The sequence below is a fragment of the Triticum aestivum genome, chromosome 4A (assembly GCF_018294505.1).
Source record: "Triticum aestivum cultivar Chinese Spring chromosome 4A, IWGSC CS RefSeq v2.1, whole genome shotgun sequence".
NCBI classification, from domain to species: domain Eukaryota; kingdom Viridiplantae; phylum Streptophyta; class Magnoliopsida; order Poales; family Poaceae; genus Triticum; species Triticum aestivum.
Genome location: NC_057803.1, coordinates 494,901,897 through 494,909,428, shown reverse-complemented (window position 1 = coordinate 494,909,428; position 7,532 = coordinate 494,901,897).

The following is a 7,532-nucleotide window of genomic DNA, read 5'->3' as shown; positions in this document are numbered from 1 at the left end:
AACTGCGACTTTGGCATCTTCGTCACCAGCTCGACTGGTCACCCTGGTTCGACCAAGAACTGCGCCCCGTATTCGGATCACCATGTTCGAACGAGGGCCTTCATCAAACATCAACTCTGATCTCTATCAAGATCATGGAGGAATCATCCATGGAGCTCGGGGGCTCAACATCAACATTGCCCTCAAGCGACCGTGCTGTTTTTCTGGACAGCGAACTCGTATCTGCCGCCACCACCTCCTCGAGTATCGCTTTGATGACTTCTTTGGTGGAATTGTGCAGAATTGAGTCTACAACTACCCTGGAAAATTTCGTCGAGTTCTGATGGAGGAATCTCTGGCAATCCACGATATACCGGAGCCCTGTCAAATCTGGACGGGAATTTGGATGAGTTTAGGGCGTGGTGTCCAGCTTCTAGCTCGGACGTTCTTTGGAAGATCCAACCGTTGATCGGCTGTGTAATTCCTATATCTACCACCTCTCAAAATTTTAGCTCGATCCGACCGTCCAAACTCCGGAAACCTTCCGATTAGTGCATCACTTTTCGGATCTGTTTTCTGCGCGAAAACGAATCCGACCCGAGTTCATCTTTTTTATGAACGGGATTTCAAACATCCCTTTTGAAGGAAGTTTTGTATGGGGTATTGTGTTTTGTTCCCGAACACATCCCACTAACTTTAAGATCTTTTGAACATGATCTTCAACATCATGCTGGTGTCAAACCAGTCCAGCAATATTACTCCATGGCTGCCGACCTGCGCCAGACACGGCGTCACTTTGTTGAGCCGAGCTCAACTTCTTTGGATCATCATCTCGGCAAGCCGAACAAGAGTCCGGCATCGCGAAGGATAAATCATCACCAACATCGCCGCCCCACGGATTACACGAAGCGGGCATATCGGCATCGCCGCATGGTCGCTTCATCAAGCCGGCATCGACCACGTCACGACCTGCATCGACAGGGCCGCACTATTGCTTCTTCAAGCTGGTGTTCATCACGTCGACCTACTTCGACTCATCGGCTGACATCGAGGCTTCGACATCTCGGCTGGACCGGGGGCTTCGCCATCTCTTCATCAACCTACTCCGGACACTTCGATGTCACTAGCCGACCAGCTCCGTCACGTTAGCTGGGCTGAGGGCTTTGCCTCGGCGAGCCAACCTTTGCCAGCATTGTCATGTCGTCGTTTTATCGCCCATCAGGCAATGGGTGTGTGGATCGAGTCCCAATTTTGGGAATCACCTTCCTTCGGATTGCTACAACAAATAAAATAGGTGCTATTAATCCCAGTATTTTTTTGCTTGTTTGGGTTCATTTTCCCAAGGAATTATTACTCTGGTTTGTCCATCATATGTACACAGGTCTATCAAATGGTGGCCGCATTAACGACAGTCGCATGGTGGTTCGATCAGTTTCCGTACATAGTCTGGCGAACGCCGCATCCGGAGCTCGGACCGACCTGTGAATTCAGGCTTTGCCACGCCTTTACCGCATCACGCCGACGCCCTGCATTCGACATTGACTTCGGCGCCAGGCCATATTTCTTTTATTACTCACTTTGCATAAATTATTTATTATGCAACGATTTTTTTAATTATCATTATTACTATTATCTCCGGTTTGCACTATTTTTTGTGCACAGGAAAATGATCCGGGGACTTCGGCGTCACTCTGCCGGTCTGCATTGACCGTGCTATGTCACCACTTCGGCGTGTCGAGGTCTCTGCTCCTCCACCTTGGGACCGGCTTGGGGGATGGAACCTTGCCCCGCATCAAGCTCAGACCACGTCATCAATACCGAACATATTAACCAGCTAAGTCGCTTTCATGCTCAAAGCTTTAATTTCTAACTTGTGTTCGGTTCGACCAAGCATTATACTTTTTTGGAAAAAAGTTGCTTGTAAAAAATTTCCTTGTCCAAACTTTGTTTGTGATGCATAAATTCAAATGCCCAATTCATTTGGGGGCTTCCTTCATGAAGCTTTTCCTCTTGCATATGATTATACTTGTACGGCTTCATTCTTTGTTCGTGTATTACGCCACAATATGCACCATATCGACTTAAGTGATTTGCAAGCTGGGTTGCCTCGCTCCTATGTTTACCCCTACATTCCCGATTGTTCGGCTAGGGAGTAAAGGGAGCACCTCTACGATTGTCACGATCGGGTCGCCCGAGCCAGACCTCAGACTGGGTGAAGCCGAAAGCTAGCGCTCTTATAGTTTTCAATGATGGTCGACACACAACGGAACTCATGAGTACAAAAAATCTATTGCACAAGTCTCATAATAACAATGAGCACTGAAGAAAGGTATCGGTGGGGGTACTATTTTCTTCAAAGATGCTTCTTATACTTCATGGTAATATAGCATAAGTTCCCTAAGCGCGCTTTGTCTATTACAGCCTTATGGCCTGATTGCCTGGTTATTGGAAACACCGTCGATATTCTCGACCGATGGAGTACATAACACTTTTCGGTCCTTGACCGAAGAGGGAGAAGCTGACGGTCGGTTAAGACGCGTTTAAAGTTCGGTTGAACATAGATATGATATAAGTACTTCGGTACATGCAATCATTCTTCTACCCAAGTCACTTGGGGGCTCTTAAGTTTATTTGAGCTGTTTTATAATAAGTGTTCTTCTTCTTAGTCGTTGCAAAGTTTTATTATTATTATTATTTATCACTCCTTTTTCGACACGAGTGTGTGGTCACTAGCCGGGGAGCCTAATTTCTCTCTCAAAGCCGCTAGAGTTTAGTTTGCAAAACTGGCCTGATGAGAAGTACTCCGCCCTCGGGATAGGAGGTTGAAGCCGTAGGCTGACCTGCTCAAAGTCTTGAGATAGGATGTATCATGTTAAGGCACGACAGAAGCACTTCTTTTTTCTAAGACCAATTTTCGGATTGGCACCGAACACTTGATATTGTTCGGACGTCATGTTTTTACTGACGTTTCTTGGTTTTCCAAGCTTTTTGGAACTTTTAAACTATTTGTGCTTTTCCAGCATTAGTCTCGCAGTGCAACGCCGGACACCTTTAGGGATTCGGCAAAAACATTCTCACATATTGCTATATATGCATCGGTTTCGAATTGTGTCTTCGGTTAATAGTTGGGTTGCTCGGCTCCTGCACTTGCTTCCTACCTCCCATTTTGTTCGGCTAGGCGTGCAAAGGGAGAACCACTGCGATTGTGCTTCCAGCTCACATGGTTAAGCACCTCAGTGGAGAAAGCCGAAAACTGACTTTCACAATAAGCGTAAACTGGTCAGCGGTCTGATGACTATGTTAAATGATGGGTCGTTCATAACAATGGCCGAAGTGTTTACGACTTGACCCCGACTGTCGCCGAACACTACCGGGGGCTATTAACTGGCCTCCCAAACTAAATCCTCAATATTTTGCTCTTACATTAGAGCTGAGGTTTAATGATCATGCTTGGCATGACAACCCAAAGAAAGGAACCGATAGCGGGACCATTTTCTTTGGAAGACATTTCTTCTGTTAAACAGTAATATAACTCTCTGCGTACCTTTGTTTATAAAACCGTATGGCCAGATTGCCTTGTTTGTTGTAAATCTTTGCCCTCATAAAGGCTTTATAAAGTAGGACAAACAGTCCTCGGCTACTGGCCTAGGAGGTGGAAGCCGATGGTCGGTCAACAAAGTTTTGTACAATGCGGATTCGAGCATTAATGACGTAAAGTACTTGGATACATAGAGTCATTACACATAATTTGTGATTTTACTATGGATATTGATCCTTAATTCGGCCACCCGTGCCCGCATTAAGGCTCGGGGGCTACTAGGCTTCGGGCTTATTATTTACAAATATTAAAGGGGCACATTGATCCCCTGATCTGGTGTTACCACCCGACCAGTGTCTCGGGGGCTACTGCATTGCTTGTCCAATGCAGAAAATTTTATGTGCAATATAGTTTCCGAGGAGATTTTGATCCTCAGGTTGGTCGGCCGCACCCAGCCTGAGTCTCAAGGACTGAGCACGCCGCTTTTAGTGTCCCGAAGTATTCTGCCGAGCTTGGACTTGATCCTCAGGCCAATTTTGCAAATCAACCTGAGTCTCAGCGGCTACTGGGATCAGCGGTCTTACGTCATCCTTCAGGTGCATCTCGGGTTTTAGACCGATGAACACCTTGAGGGCTACTGGCTATATATCTTGGCAGAGAATAAATTTCACCAATCAAAAATATTGACAAAAATCGGCCCACATTCGGGGTGGTGCGCCACCTCGGAAGCAGCCCAGCATAAAGCTCGGGCGCTAGTGGCTGGCTCCATAGAGGGCATTTCCGGCATTAAGCTTGGCTAAACTCCTTCAAACTTCTTTGAACCAAGGTGATTTACGACACCTCAGATACAGTCCGGCATTGGAGCTCGGATACATTCTGGCGTTAGAGCTGGGAAGCAGTCCGGCGTTGGTGCTCGGCTGCAAAAGATACCTCAAATTCAGTCCGGCGTTAGAGCTCGGACGCAAGAGTACGCTGCCGCCCGGGAACAACTTCAAACCCGAGGTGTGGCATAAAAATAACAAGACATTGATAAAGGCCGGAAACTTAAAGGGGCTCCTTGGATACCCGACGTGTAAACTCGTCGAATGCATTTCAGCGATCCTCAAGATCGAAGATGAGAAGATTTGTTGAACCAGTTTTCAAGACCGTCAACCAAAGATGAAGAACAGTTCGGAAGAATCGAGGAGCGTCCCTAACTTGAAGATCGGTTCAGGGGGCTACTGACGGTGTCCTGGACTAGGGGTTACTCACCACATCATCTCCCGATCGGTTAGATTGGGCCGAGGACCCCCATGGCCGTATACTCATGGGCCAGTTCGGACAACTGCCGCATACATGGAAGATTCTACAAGACTTGGTGATCAAGACAAGGACTCCTCCCCACCGGCGTATTCGGCTAGGACTCTTGTTATCCTAGGCCTCTGGTGCATTATATAAACCGAGGCCAGGCTAGTCGATAGATCATATACAACAACAATCATACCATATGCTAGCTTCTAGGGTTTAGCCTCTACGATCTCGTGGTAGATCTACTCTTGTACTACCCATATCATCAATATCAATCAAGCAGGACGTAGGGTTTTACCTCCATCAAGAGGGCCCGAACCTGGGTAAAACATCGTGTCCCCTTCCTCCTGTTACCATCCTCCTTAGACGCACAGTTCGGGACCCCCTACCCGAGATCCGCCGGTTTTGACACCGACAACGTCCCTGACGAGAAGAGCATGATTTATCAGTTCAGAGGTGGCCTCAGAGAAGATCTGTAGCTAGCTCTTGTGCTTTTTGAGCCGAAGAAGTACGATGAGTTCTACAACATGGCACAGAAACAAGAGACTGCTTAGCTCAAGTGCGATGCTTCCAAGAAATGAGTCAGGGATGCAACTCCTTCCTCAACTCAAGTGGCAACTAAGCAGCAAAAGTATTGGTTGCCTCCTCCTCTGTTCCGTCAGCCTTATCAGCAGAAAAGCAAAGGTGGCAATGGATCTTCCCACCCACCCAACCCAGGCTTTCAGAACAAGACTTCGTCTCATGCTCCAAGATCAAGTGCTCCGTATCACCGTCCGCTTTTAGAGGTCACGTGCAACAAGTGTCAGCAGAAGGGTCACTATGCCAACAAATGCTTCAATCAGAGGCATCTTCCTCCTCCTCCTGTGAGATCTGCTAGCACCGCAGTGGTCAAGCATAATCCCAAGTTGGCAAAGGTCAACATGATGAACGCAGCTCAGGCAGAGGACTCGTCAGAAGTGATTATGGGTAACCTTCCTGTTAACGATATTCCTGCAAGAGTTCTTTTTGATACTGGTGCATCGCATTCTTTCATTTCAAGACCTTTTGTGGCTATGCATGATTTGGTTACTCAAGTTTTGCCGAGACCATTGTCTATTGTCTCTCCGGCCCGACAAATGACTTCCAGAGTTTTCGTTCCGGATGTCTCTATCACGTTGGGCGACTATAAGTTTCTGTCTTCTCCTAATGTTCTTGGTGACTCGGATATTGATCTTATTCTTGGAATGGACTGGCTTTCTAAGCACAAGGATCAGCTTGATTGTGCTGCCAGACAGATTCAATTGACACATTCGTCTGAGGATGTAATCGTCTTTGCCGCTCGTGATGATACAATTCGATTATCTTCTCTCAATGAGAAGGGCGAGTTGGATGCCATATCTCAGATTCCAGTCGTTTGTGAATATCAAGATGTCTTTCCAGAAGAGCTTCCAGGAATGCCTCCTCACCGGCCAGTTGAGTTTGTCATTGATCTTGAGACTGGCACGGAACCTGTTTGCAAACGTCCTTACAAGCTTGGACCTGAAGAGTTGAAGGAGCTGAAGAAACAACTCGATATTCAAGAGCGTGTGGGTCTCATCCGACCAAGTTCTTCTCCATGGGGTTGTGGTGTTCTTTTTGTCAAGAAGAAGGATGGAACGGACCGACTTTGTGTCGACTACTGTCCATTGAACAAGAAGACCATAAAGAACAAGTACCCACTTCCCAACATCAATGAGCTTTTCGAACAACTCAAAGGTGCTCAAGTTTTCTCCAAGCTTGACCTCCGTATGGGCTATCATCAGAGTCGCATTCATGAACAAGATATCCCCAAGACAGCATTCAGAACAAGCTATGGTTCATATGAACACACTGTCATGTCTTTCGGCCTTGTCAATGCTCCTCCAACATTCTCCCGCATGATGAAATTCATCTTCAACCCCTACACAAATGACTTCTTCTTGGTCTATCTCGATGACATTTTGGTCTTTTCCAAGAACAAGGAGGATCATGCCAAGCACTTGAGATTGGTGCTGGACAAGCTTAGAGAACATCAGTTCTATGCGAAGTTTTCAAAGTGCGAGTTTTGGCTCGATGAGGTTCCCTACCTTGGGCATATCATCTCCGCCAAGGGCATAGCTGTTAATCCTGAGAAGGTGTCTGCAATTGTGAATTGGGAACCGCCTCAGAATGTGAAGCAACTCCGCAGCTTCCTTGGGCTTGCAAGCTATTATCGAAGGTTCGTTGAGAACTTCTCTAAGATCGCGAAGCCTCTTTCAAACCTCCTCCAGAAGCATGTGAAGTATGTCTGGTCGCCTGAGTGTGACATCGCTTTCAACACCCTCAAAGAGAAGTTAGTCACTGCTCCAGTTCTGACTCCTCCTGATGAATCCAAACCGTTTGAAGTTTTCTGTGACGCTTCCCTTCAAGGTCTCGGTGCAGTGTTGATGCAAGAGAAGAAAGTTGTGGCCTATACCTCTCGCCAGTTGAAGCCCAACGAAAAGAACTACCCCACTCATGACCTCGAGTTAGCGGCAGTTGTACATGCTCTTTTAACATGGAGACATCTCTTGTTGGGAAGGAAAGTGGACATCTTCACTGATCATAAGAGCCTCAAGTGCATCTTCACTCAGCCCAACCTCAACCTCAGGCATACTCGTTGGGTCGAGATGATCCAAGAGTATAATCCGAGTATCGAATATACTCCAGGCAAGGCCAATGTCATTGCTAACGCATTGAGAAGGAATGCTTA